The sequence below is a fragment of the Dipodomys ordii genome, unplaced genomic scaffold (assembly GCF_000151885.1).
Source record: "Dipodomys ordii isolate 6190 unplaced genomic scaffold, Dord_2.0 Scaffold228, whole genome shotgun sequence".
Taxonomy (NCBI): domain Eukaryota; kingdom Metazoa; phylum Chordata; class Mammalia; order Rodentia; family Heteromyidae; genus Dipodomys; species Dipodomys ordii.
In genome coordinates this window covers 369,934-383,225 of record NW_012267444.1, presented here as the reverse complement: position 1 = coordinate 383,225, position 13,292 = coordinate 369,934, and the positions used below count along the sequence as shown (strand labels likewise).

The 13,292-nt window shown below is 39.7% G+C and overlaps 1 protein-coding gene across 1 annotated transcript in view; it reads left to right on the top strand.

The window, feature by feature from the left end:
- St6galnac5 (ST6 (alpha-N-acetyl-neuraminyl-2,3-beta-galactosyl-1,3)-N-acetylgalactosaminide alpha-2,6-sialyltransferase 5) overlaps positions 1-13,292 on the top strand; it is a 167,874-nt gene that overhangs the window by 147,265 nt on the left and 7,317 nt on the right. The gene's annotated exons all lie outside the window — the stretch shown is intronic.

Here is a 13,292-nt window from a genome sequence, read left to right as displayed (position 1 = left end):
AGGGCCTTCTTGCTGGTGGAGATTCTACAGAATCTTGACATGAGAAAGGGCATCCATAGAGTGAACAGGGTGTAAACAAAACAAGTCTAACAGATTTACCCTTAAGATAGCCCATTAATAGATGATTCATAACTCCTTTCATCCATTTGTGAATAGATGAATGGATGTCAGTGCCCTGGTCCTTATGACCTAATCCTCTATTCTAGGTCTTCCCTGGTCCTCCTGTTTTGGTTTAGGGTTTGATTTTGAATGGGTTCTCATTATATAGTTTAGGCTTGCCTGTGTCTCTTGATTTTCCTGCCTCAAGTCACCCAAATGCTGGAATTATAGGCATGCACCACCCCATCTGACTAGTCTCCCTTTCTGAGTATCTCAAATGAGGACTAAATTTCAACATGATTTTAGGGAGACGCTTTCAAACTATAGCAATGCTGCCATGTCCTCGCCACTCAGCCACATGTCTCCTCCCATTCTTATTAGCCCAAAGATCCAGCAATCCTACGGGTTAGTGAAAAGAAATGTACTCACTACCTTACTTACGTAACTGTAACCCCTCTGTACATCACCACCTTCACAATAAAAAAAATTAAATGAATAAATTCAAACTCAATTTTAAAAAAAGAAAAAAGAAGTATGATCGGAGAGATCTTGGGTGTGAGTATGCCATTTGCTGGGCTACATTATCAAGCTGAAGCCCAAGCTGGCACTTAGCAACCTAGTATGACCTTGAACAAGTTAAGTGTCACTATGACTGTTTCCTCACCTATGAAAGTGGATGCAAGGACAATAGACTCAGCCTCCCATGTGGGTGGATTAAGTTAATATAATTGAAATGTACCCAGCACATAAGAGGCATGCTAGCAGTGGCACCTCACCCAGGTTCTCATCACTTCATCCACAGCCATTGTTTCCCTGTTTAACAACCATGTGCAAAGAGGAGGTAGGAGGGCATTAAAGAGAAAGCTGCCTCCTCAAAGCAATAGGCTAACAAAGGCAGAGGGAGTGGCACAGACATTCAAAGCATCATCAAAGTTGATGGTTATACAGCAGATATAATTATGTAATATTGCCATTAGGATGGCAGAAAGAAAGAGTCTGAATAAATTGAAATGTTAATGACTTAGAGTGTTTGAGGAGCTGTTCCATTTATTATGGAAAACAAATGAAAGGCAAGTTAACCTGTCATTTTTCTTACTCAGAATTAGTCCATCACCACTTCATGTACACAAGGGTGGAAACAATTTATAGAATGATACTAACTAGGAAACTAAGATAATGTGAATTGCACCATCTGTTGCTCTCTGCTCTGAGTTTCCCCTTTTCAGCTGCCATTGCAAAGGTTCAATAGTTGTCTGCCCTATATGCTTCAAGCAGCAACTCTTTAACAGTGTGCTTCTACTAGAGCTGCCAGAGGAGGTGGGGAGGCTGGGTGTCACCTGGGGGGAGGGCATTGGGCTCAAGAGATCATCTGCTCAGTCAGGGGCACGTAGAGTCCTCATTCCATTTCTCTTCCTGTCTAATATTTATTGGCTGAATCATCAAACTCCAGTTCCTAAGTGAGCTAATCATTGTTTTGTGTGTACATGTGTGTGTGAAAAAAGGGGCCTAAGAAAATAAGGTTAATAGTTGGGCACCAGTGGCTCATACATGTAATCCTAGCTACTTAGGAGGCTGAGATCTGAGGATTGTGGTTCATAGCCAGCCTGGGCAGCAAAGTACATGAGGTTCTTATTGCCAATTTACCATCAGAAAACCCAAAGTGGTGCTGTGGCTTAAGTAATAGGGCACTGGCCTAGAGCTCAGGGACAGCACCCAGGCCCAGAATTCAAGCCCCATGACCAACCAAAAAAAAAAAGAAAGGAAAGAAAAGAAGGTTAAGAGCAAGGACGTCATAGTGAGGTTAAGGTTGATATATGGACAACATTAGGTATAGTGCCCTTTGCACAGTGCTGAGTATTATTTAAAAGTCACTTATGTTACTGAATAATAATATTTTCCTATATGAAGTAAAAGTGGCCAATAAACACATAAAGAAATGTTCAACATCTCTAGCCATAAAGGAAATGCAAATCAAAAGAACATCGAGATTCCACCTTATCCCAGTTGGAACGGACAATATCAAGAAAACTTGGATGTGCCCAAAAGGGAACACTACTACACTGTTGGTGGGAATGTAAGCTTGTTTGATCACTCTGGAAAACAGCATGGAGGTTCTTCAAAATACTAAATATAGAGCTTCCATGTAACCCAGAAATTCCATTCTTGGGCACTTATTCAATAGAACACAAACAAGTCCACATGAAAGCTACCAGTACAAACGTTCATTGAAGTATTACTTGCCATTGCCAGAATATGGAATCAGCTCAGATGCTCCTCAGTAGATAGATGAATGGATCAAGAACATGTGGCATATATACACAATAGAATTCTCATTAATCAGAAGGAATGATATTGTACCATTCTTAAGGAGATGGAAAGACTTGGAAAAGATGATATTAAGCAAAATAAGCCAAACCCAGAGATAGGTTGCATTGTTTCTCTCATTTGTGATAGCTAAAATGTGCCTATAAATCTGCAAGTAAACACACCTAATGGTAAGCAAGGAGTCACAAATTAATTAACTGAAGTGTAATAGACTTTAATGTAATTCTTTAAAAAAGACTAAGTCAAAAGCCAATCAAATAAGTGCTAGGAAATGGGTACTTGCAAGAGGGTAGGGTGAGACCATGGGGAGAAGGGGAGAAGAATGAAGGCAGAATGAAGTCAAGAATTCATTGTATATACTGCAGAATTGAGAGATATAAGGGAAAGGGTGGGCTGAAGTGGGGTGAAGACGTTGAAGTTATGACAGATGAAGATGCATTGTACACATAAACTGGTTTGTTAAAGGGCAAAAGAATGAAGTACGTAATCTAAAATTAAGATAAGAAGGGAAGGGGTGGATGAGGATGTTGAAAGGAGTGACATTGATCAAGGTGCACTGTATTCATAAACTATTTTGGTGAATGGAAACTTCTTTGTACAACTACTTAAAAATAATGTAAATATTCATAAAAGCCATAAAAATAATTAATACTATTCTAAACATTATTTTACCATTGTTCTGAAGGATATCAACTAGTTTGGGTTGAAGATTCAAAGAATAGAAAGCAGCCCTGGCCTCCTAGAGACTTATGATAAATCTTATCCACACCAAAATAATAGTGAACATGGCCAAGCCACTTACAATATGCCTATAAATGAAGGTATTTTACAATCTTTATTGAAAGGTCAAATTACTTTTGCAAATGATGTCTGCTTCAAAGGATGGAAAATCAGCTTGTAGGTGAATCATGCTATGCATCTGACCATTCAACCTTTTGACTTTAGTTTGAAAGTACTTGAGAACTACTCAGGGCCAAAAGCACAGTCCATGTGTCATTAGCTGTAGGGCTTAAAGAGAAAAGGAAGACATCACAGGGCCAAAAATGATTAGAGATTGTTCTGTGCAATGGAAGATTTCTACTTGCTGATTCCAGCAGAATGTAACCTCCCTGGGGTCAGAGTTCTGTGTTTGACTCGATGTTTGAAGTCCTAGTGCACAGGGCTTTCCATTATTTCCCAAAGTGCCTCAGACCTTACAACACAGTGGGTATCCTCAAGAGAAGTCATTAACAGAAATAATCACATCAGACTTTCATTCATTCAATTTCCTCACTTTGGGCAATAGGAAAGTGACCAAAGATGACAGAGGCAGGGACTTTGCCTTCAGTGCCCGGGTCCAACTTGATTATATGCATATACAAGGTGTCTGTGGAGAAGTTGTTCACTCCCTTCCTGCCCATCATATGACCCCTGATCGTTATTGATGCATCTCCTTTGGCTTTCAAATTCGACTGAAAAGAGGTGTTTAATTCCTGGGACAAGAAATCAAGACAACAAAACACTGTAACCCTTCTGCCCACTTGACCAAGAACAGAGCCACTTAGATTTGATATATATATATATATATATATATATATATATATATATATATATATAGCATCTTGCATAATATTTCTTTCCAAGAAGAGATTACTTGGCAAATTAGCAACTTGACAACCTCTGGACCAAGATTCAATCATACTGCTTTCCCAGCTAAGCCCAACTCCCACAAACTTTCCAGGAGAATTTAATAAACACTTCTTTATTTCCAGGAAAACTGAGGCACAGGGAGACCAAGCACTGACCTTACTCTTATTGCTACATCTAAGGGTTCAGGATGGCAGTAATTTTAAGGGCATACCCACTACCACCTGTGTGATGTGATGAAGGGGATATGTAGGACAGGTAATGAGGGGCTGAATTATATCTTTAAGGGGTGAAAAGCTAGGCAGGCCATGACGTTTTTGCTCCAAGTTAAGTGTGGTAGCATGTCATTCCTCTAAACATGGACTTATTGTTTCCTAGCTAATTCCCTTTGGGTCTGCCTTCTCAATCCATCTAATAGGTCTGAATAAACTTGAGGAGACATTTCTTGGCAAGAAAATATCTACAACCCCTGTATAAGCAGATTCAGAAGAATGGTAGCCTTTCATATTGAAAGCCACTAAGCATCTGAGTGTGGTCTCTCAAGCCTATAATCCTAGCTACTTAGGAATTGGAAATCAAAGGATTGAAGTTTTAGATCAGCTCAGGCAAAAAAAAATTCACGAGACTCCATTTCAACCAGTGTCTGGGGCACAGTGGTCTGGTCATCTCCAGTGAGACAAGGAAGAACAAGAAGGAGGCTTGCTTCCATATAAAACAAGACCTTATCCCACTCAAAAAATAACCAACGCCATCTTATGGCTCAAGTACTACAGTGCCCGCCTAGCATATGTAAGGCCCTGGGTTTAAGTCCAAGTACCACTCCAATAAATAAAAACAAAGCCTCTTTTCTTCTCTTCCTTCTCCTTTTTCTCCTTTGCCTTCTCCTCCTCCTCCTCCTCCTTCTCCTTTCTTCTCCTCCTCCCCTTCCTTTTCCCCCTCCATCCCTCCTTACTCCTCCTTACTCCTTCCCCTTTTCTTCTTCTTCCTCCTCCTCCTCCTTTTCCTTCTCTTTTTTATCCTTACTGGTATTTGTCTGAAGAGCCTCACACTTGTTAGGCAGACACTCAATGGCTGAGCCATGCCTCTAGCCCTATTTTTCACTGCTTATTTTTTAGATAAAATGTGTCATGTGTCATAGATGTGGTGTTCCCTGGCACATATATGGACTGTTGTTAGCCTATTTTAACTTCCATGCTATGGTTGAAATGACAGGAACAAGCCACCTGTGTCTAGCATCCCTCTATTGAGATGGAGTCTTGTGGATGTCTGTCCATACTGCACTAGAATATCAATCTCCCATATGGTTTAGGATGATAGGAACATGCCACTGTATCCAGCTATGGGTTGAGAAGGAGTCTCTAATGAATTTTTCTGCCTAAATGGTCTCAAATCTTGGTCCACCTATCCTCAGCCTTCCAAGTAGCTACTACAGAAAGCTTTTTAAAAAAATTATTATGAAAATACCGTACAAAGGAGTTACAATTACATGGACAAAAAAATGAGTACATTTCTTATCAAGCATTATTGCTTCCTCCTTTGTTTCCCCTTACCATCCCTTCCAATATACCACCCCCTCCCACCCATATCCACCCCACCAAAGTTGTAAAGTTCGTTTTTAGACATAACGACTTGTACATCTCATTGTTGCAATGGGTCCATCTGTATCCCTAGTTAAACTATTTGTTTTTCCCTTCCCCTCCACAAATTATACCAACATCAAATACAGTGAAAGCAGGGGTTATACCATGGGGGAGGGACATACAAAGCAACAAAGAAATCTTATAAATATGTTAGAAACAATCGCATGAAAGTAAAAAACATTTGAATACTTCTCTTGGGGTTCATTTCACCTAACAACAACTTATCTGACCTTTTCTGCTTGTCTCAGATATATACTAGTTAATACAAATAAGGGAAAACATGGGGCCTATGTTTCTTTGGGCCTGGCTACTGAGAGGCATCTGGGTTGGTTTCATATCTTAGCTATGGTAAATAATGCTGCAATGAACATAGTTGTGCTGGTAGCTTTAGTATGGTCTTGTTTGTGATCATTTGGGTAAATGCCCAAAAGTGGGATTGCTGGGTCATAGGGGAGCATACTGCTTTCCAAAGTGGTTGATCAAGTTTACACTCCCACCAACAATGCAGGAAGGTTTCCTTCTGGCCACATCCCTTCCAGCATCTGTTGTTATTAGAGTTCTTAATTATAGCCATTCTAACTGGGGTGAGGTGGTATCTCCATGTTGTTTTAATTTGCATTTCTTTTATGGCTAGAGAGGTTGAGCATTTCTTTATGTGTCTATTGGCAACCCTCCTTTCCTCTTCAGAGAAGTTTCTCTTTAAGTCTTTAGCCCATTTATTTATTAGGCAGTTGTTTCTTTGAGGATTTGTTTTGGATTTAATTTTTTGAGTTCCAGGTATATTTTAGATATGAGACACTTGTCCGTTGTATGGCTAGTGAAGATCTTCTCCCAATCCGTGGGCTTTTTATTGATCTTGCTAGCTATGTCCTTTGCATGCAGAAGCTCTGCAATCTCATTTGTCCAACCTTTCTTTGATTTTTTGTGCTTCTAGGTCTCTATTAAGAAAATTTCGTCCTGTACCAAGGAGATCTAGGATTTCTCCTATTCCATCCTGTAATGTTTTCAGAGTGGCTGTTTTAACTCCGAGGTCTTTGATCCATTTGGAGTTGATTCTGGTGCAGGGTGATATATAAGGATGTAGCTTTGGTTTTCTACAAATAGTTAACCAATTTTTCCAGCACCATTTACTGAAGAGGCTGTCTTTCTTCCATTCTATTTTTCTAGCTCCCTTATCAAAGATTAGGTGGCTATAGGTCTGTGGGTTCATTTCTGGGTTTTCAATTCTATTCCATTGGTCCTGAGGTCTGTTCTTGTGCCAGTACCAAGCTGTTTTGCTTACTATGGCTTTGTAGTAGAGTTTGAAATCTGGTATTGATATTCCCCCAACACTGTTCTTTCTGGTAAGGATCATTTTTACTATTCTGGATCTTTCATTGTTCCATATGAATTTTTGGATTGCCTCTTCTATTTCCTTGAAGAATGAGGTTGAAATATTGATAGGTATCACATTGAATTTGTAGATAGCCTTGGAAAGTATTGCCATTTTTACAATGTTGATCCTTCCAATCCAGGAGCATGGGAGGTTTTGCCACTTTCTAAGTTCTGTTTTGATTTCCTTTTTCAGGTTTTTAAAGTTTTCATCATTGAGGTCCTTCACTTCTTTGGTTAAGTTAATTCCTAGGTACTTTATTTTTTGTGGGGCTATTATGAATGGAGTTGCTTTCCTAATTTCAGCCACGCTTTTCTCATTGTTGGCATACAAAAAAGCCATTGATTTTTGAGGGTTAATTTTATACCCTGCTACTTTGCCAAAGTTTTGAATCAGCTTGGGTAATTTGGGAGTAGAGTCCGTGGGATTCTTTAAATACAAGATCATGTCATCTGCAAAGAGTGAGTTTTACTTCATCTTTCCCTATTTGCATCCCCTTTATATTTGCATCTTCTCTTATTGCTCTAGGTAAGCATTCTAATACTAGATTGAAGAGAAGTGAAGAAAGTGGACATCCCTGTCTTGTTCCTGAGTTAAGAGGAAATGGCTTTAGTTTTTCACCATTAAGTATAAGGCTGGCTGTAGGTTTGTCCTATACAGCGTTTATGATATTGAGGAATATTCCATGGATTCCTAATTTTTCCAAAGCCTTCATCATAAAGGGGTGTTGGATCTTGTCAAATGATTTTTCTGCATCTATTGAGATAACCATGTGGTTCTTATCCTTGCTCTTGTTGATGTAATGAATTATATTGATTTGCGTATATTGAACCAGCTTTGCATCCCTGAAATGAATCCTGTTTGATCGTGGTATATGATTTTTTTGGATGAATTGTTGAAGTCTATTGAACAAACTATTGTTGAGAAGTTTTGCATCAATGTTCATCAAAGAAATGGGTCTATAGTTCTCTTTCTTTGATGAGTCCCTGCCTGGTGTTGGGATGAGGGTTATGATGGCCTCATAGAATGTGTTCGGTAGTGAACTTTCTCTTTCAATTTCATTGAAGAGTTGGAGGAGTATTGGTGTGAGTTCTGCTTTGAAGGCTTTGTAGAATTCCGCTGTAAAACCATCTGGTCCTGGACTTTTCTTAGATGGAAGATCTCTTATTGCTGTTTCTATTTCAGTGTTTGATATGGGCTTGTTAAGATGGTTTAACTCATCTTGGTTTAGTTTTGGCATGTTGATATTTGCCAGGAAAAGGTCCATTTCTGCCAAGTTCTCAAACTTATTAGCATAAAATTTTGAGAAGTATTCCTTTATAATCTTCTTAATCTTGGTTGTTTCTGTGGTGATATTTCCATTCTCACCTCTGAGTTTATTTATGTAGGTGTGTTCTCTTCTTTTTGTGATAAGATTTGCTAAGGGTCTGTCAATTTTGTTATTTTTTTTCAAAGAACCAACTCTTTGTTTTGTTGTTTCTTTCTATGGGTTTTTGGATTCTAATTCATTTAATTCTGATATAATTTTAACTATTTCTTTCCATCTACTGGATTGGGGTTTATCTTGCTGCTCTTTTTCAAGAAGGTTCAGATGTCTCATTAAATTGTTGGTTTCAGATTTCTCCAATTTGTTGATGTAGGAACTCAGAGCTATAACTTGCCTCTGAGTACTGCCTTAGCTGTGTCCTAGAGGAGCTGGTAATTTGTGTGCTCATTTTTGTTGAATAGCATGAACATTTGAATGTCCTTTCTAATCTCTTCCACAGTGTATTGTTCAGCCTCCATGTGTTACAGGACTTTCCTTGGTGGCTTTTGGTGTTGAGTTCTCATTTTAATCCCTTGTGGTCTGAGAGAATGCAGGGCATAACTTCAATTTTTCTGAATTTGGACAAGTTTGCTTTGTGGCCAAAATGTGATCTGTTTTGGAAAATGTTCCATGTGCTGCTGAGAAAAACGTGTATTCTGATGCTGCTGGGTGAAATATTCGGTAGATGTCTGTTAAATCTAGTTGTTCTATGCAGTTGTTTAGATCTGCGGTTTCTCTGTTGAGTTTTTGCCGAGTTGATCTATCTAGTAGGGATAGTGGTGTGTTAAAGTCCCTAATGTCTTTGGATCTATGTGAGATTTGAGAGAAAGTAGTGTTTCTTGGATAAATTTGGGTGCTCCGTTGTTTGGTGAATAGATGTTTAGAATGGTAATATCCTCCTGAAGGAGAGATCCCTTAATTAGTATGTAGCAACCTTCTTTATCTCTTCTCACTAATTTTAATTTGAAGTCTATTTTATCTGATATTAGGATTGCAACTCCTGCCTGTTTATGGGGGCTGTTTGCTTGGTAGATTTTGTTCCAGCCTTTCACTTTCAAAATGTGTTTGTTTTTATGGGCAAGGTGTGACTCCTGAAGGCAGCAGACAGAAAGATCTTGCTTTTTAATCCAACTAGACAGTCTATGTCGCTTAATTGGAGAGTTAAGTCCATTAGTGTTGAGAGATAGCACTGAGAGGTATTTAGGAGTTCCTGCCATTTTATCCACCTTCTTTTGGGGTTGCGGCAACTGCTTTCTTCCTATGGTTCTTAGATTCTAAGTTTGGGTGTGGTTTCTTGGCCTTTATTGTGGTCTTGTTGGTTTTCTATGTATAGGACATCTTTAAGTATTTTTTGTAAGGCTGGTTTGGTGGAGATATATTGTTTCAGTTTTTCTTTGCTATGGAAGATTTTTATTAGACCTTCAATTATGAAGGAGAGTTTAGCTGGGTACAGTATTCTTGGTTGATAGTTGTTTGTCTTTAGGGGATGGCATACATCATTCCAGGCTCTTCTTGCTTTAATTGTCTCTGCTGAGAAATCTGTGGTGATTCTAATTGGTTTTCCTTTATAGGTGATTGATCTTTTCTCCTTGACAGCTTTATGGATCTTTTCCTTGGTCTGAATTGATCCTGTGTGGCTTATAATTAATTGGACGATGGGAAGTCCTGTTCTTGTCTGGTCTATTTAGAGTTTTAAAAGCTTCTTGTATCTGAATAGGCCTATCTTTTTGCATGTTTGGGAAATTCTCTGCTAGGATCCTATTAAACAAATTTCCTAGACCATTAACTTCTGTCTCTAGGTTTTCCTCTGTACCCATTATCCTCAGATTAGGCCTTCTGATGGTGTTTTCCTTCCAAATGTTGAATAGATCTATCATATTTCTTGGATTTGTCTTTGATAGCTGTATGTTCTTTCTCTATAATATCTAGGCTGTCTTCAATCCCTGAGATTCGATCTTCTGCATGGTCTAACTTACTGTCAAGACTTTCTACTTCGTTTTTTATTTCTTTTTTATTGGTTAGCTTTGATGGCTTCATATTCTTTGTTGGAGCTTTGTTTTAGATCTTGTATGAACTTCTTTACCTCCTTAATTTGGTGTTCAGTGTTTATTCTCAAATCACTTAGTTGATTGGTTAGGGTTTCTTTGGACTCCCATTCTTTCTGTTGGGCTCCATTCAGCATTCCCTTTGTGGTCCCCCTGACTTCTTTCAGCTGTCTGTTTATGGATTCCATGAATGCCTCTATTTTTCTTTGTCTATTCTCATCCCACTCTGGCAATTCCTGTATTATTCTTTGATTAGCTTCCTCACGTTCACGCAATTCCTGTAGTTCTCTTTGAGTGGTCTCAGCCTGCTCACTCCATTCCTGACTTTCTCTTTGTCTGTTCTCAGCCAGTGCATGCAATTCCTCTCTATCTCTTTGACTGTTCTCAACCTGCTCACGTAATTACTTTATTTCTCTTTGAGTGTTAACCTGCTCATGCAATTCCTGTATCAATCTTTGAGTAGCTTCCTCATGCCCATGAGCTTCCTGTATTAATCTTTGGTTTGCCTCCTCTCTCTCCCTATCATGCTTACACTGAGCCCTTTGCAGGTTTTCAAACTTTTTATTCACCATGTTTACCAGTAGTGTTTGTAGAGCTTTTGGGGAACTCTCCTCTGGATTATTCATTATCTGTTCTGTCCCCTGATTATCATGAGTGGGATTCGAGATACACTGACTTGCCATTTTTCTTGTGTTTTTCTGGCTTGTTCTGCCCAGTTGGTATGAAAGTAACACCAGTTTTTTGCTAGAACACGATTTTAAGGCAAGCATCAACCAAAGTCCTGTAATTGCACAGTCAAAAGTCTGCAGATACAATCTAGTTCAACAGATACAGTCTATTCAACATAAAACAACTATGTATTAATGGGCTAAGAACATCAAAGAAGAATTTGGCAAACCAGAAATTATTAGGTTTAGGGAGAAATGTGTTGGAAAAATATGGTTAGAGGGATGTAGAAAGGTAAAAGGAGAGTGAAATTAACCAAGTCCTAATCTCAAAGAGAGAAATGAATTGGACAGAATGATAGGAGAGAGAGAAGAAAAAAAAAGAGACAAGAAAAAATGGAAAAACAAAAATTTAAATTAAAAAAATGAAACACTAAAAATTATGTAATTTTAACAAAGTAATATTGAGAAGAACGGGGATAGGATGAGAGGAGGGGAGGGATAGAAAGGAGACATGAAAATTAAAAATACTTAAAAATTGTATAGGTGGGGGCTGGGAAGTTGGCTCAGTGGTAGAGCGCTTGCCTTGCATGCCTGAGGCCCTGGGTTCGATTCCTCAACACCACATAAGCAAAAAGAAAAAAGCCGGAAGTGGCGCTGTGGCTCAAGTGGTAGAGCGCTAGCCTTGAGCTGAAGAGCTAAGGGACAGCGCTCAGGCCCAGAGTTCAGGCCCCATGACCGGGCCAAAAAAAAAAATTGTATAGGTATAAAGAAATAATGCTGCTATTAAGTAATTTCAGCCTAAGAGATTAAGTGTGTACACAATGGGGTATAAGGTCTAATAATCGATGATGGGTATATCTGAGGATGAGCAGAACAGCACTTGAGTCACACAAAAAAGAGCGAAAGAGAAGAAAAAATAAAAAGAATGAGAAAGAAAGAGGAAAAAAAAGACCAAAGGGTCAGTAGAGATTTTTTTAAAAAGCACACACACGCACACACATACACCTAAAATAAGAATAAGAGAAAGAAAAAAGTATTGATAGAAAACAAGTTTTTAATTAAAAAATTTTAAAAAAAGAGTTCTTTAATTTTTGGGGGGGGCAGTGGTGGATGGGAAAATACTGTATCTCCCTTGTGTCAGTAACCAGTCTCTTGGTGGAGTCTCTGGTCTGCTTGTGGTGTTTGGTTTTCCTGTGGCTTGATTGTTTTCTTAAGTCAATTTGTTTGGGCAGGCAGAAAAAACTGCCCTGTTTTACCCAGGATTTTGTGATCCTCCTCCCAGGCTAGTTAGTGGGAGGGAGATCTACTTTGAGTATCACAAAAGAGGGAGATGGATGTTTCCTCTAGTTTGGAGATGCTGTGTTGAGGCTAGGTTCTGGGAGAGTTGAGGCCTTTCAGCAAACAGTAGCTTTTCCCTACGGGGCTAGCTTCTGAGACACTCACAGAGCCCAGCCTAGAGCCATTCTCAGGGTTTATGATTACTGAATTTCAATTGATTGTCTAGGCTGCTGTAGGGAGGGGCAGCCTCTGGCTCTGTTTACACAGTGAAGAAAGCCACTCCTTCAGGGGTGGAGCTTTCTCTGCCTGGGCATGGTGACTTTCCCCTGGGTGGAGTTGAGCCTGGCAGGTCAGGGCAGGTTCCTGTGACCTGCTAAATGACTCTTTTGTCTTCTCCCAAAGCCTGAGTTGGAGCTACCAGCTCAGCCGGCCCTTTGTCAGTATAAAGATGGCGATCTCTGGTAGTGGGCGGGGGAGGAAGGGGTGGCCTTCCCTCCTCTGCTTCCTGAGAAGGAGTGAGGATGTCAGGGCTCTACTCACGCCAGAGTGTTGGTTCCTAGGTTGTCTCTGTTCTGCAAGCTGCAGGATGAAGATATCTGCTCCTTGTCAGTTCTTACTGGTGTTGAGTAGAATCAGCTTGCCCACTGCGTCTGGCACCTTTGTCCCGGACTCTCTGTGTTGTAGGTATAGCGGCTATGGCCGCCACCGCCACAGCCAGGGCTGCCGGCAAGTGCTCAGATCTGTCTCCTTGCCTGGATTTTCACTCTCTGGCCTAACTCTCTGTACTGTGATGGCACACTTGGTGTAATTCTCTTGCCTAGGACTGTTCACTGGAACACTAAAACTGCTTTCAATGCAAGAGCTTGTTTAGCCTTCAGTTTCTCCTCCGCCATCTTCCCGGAACTCTACAGAAAGCTTTTAAAAATAAAGTTC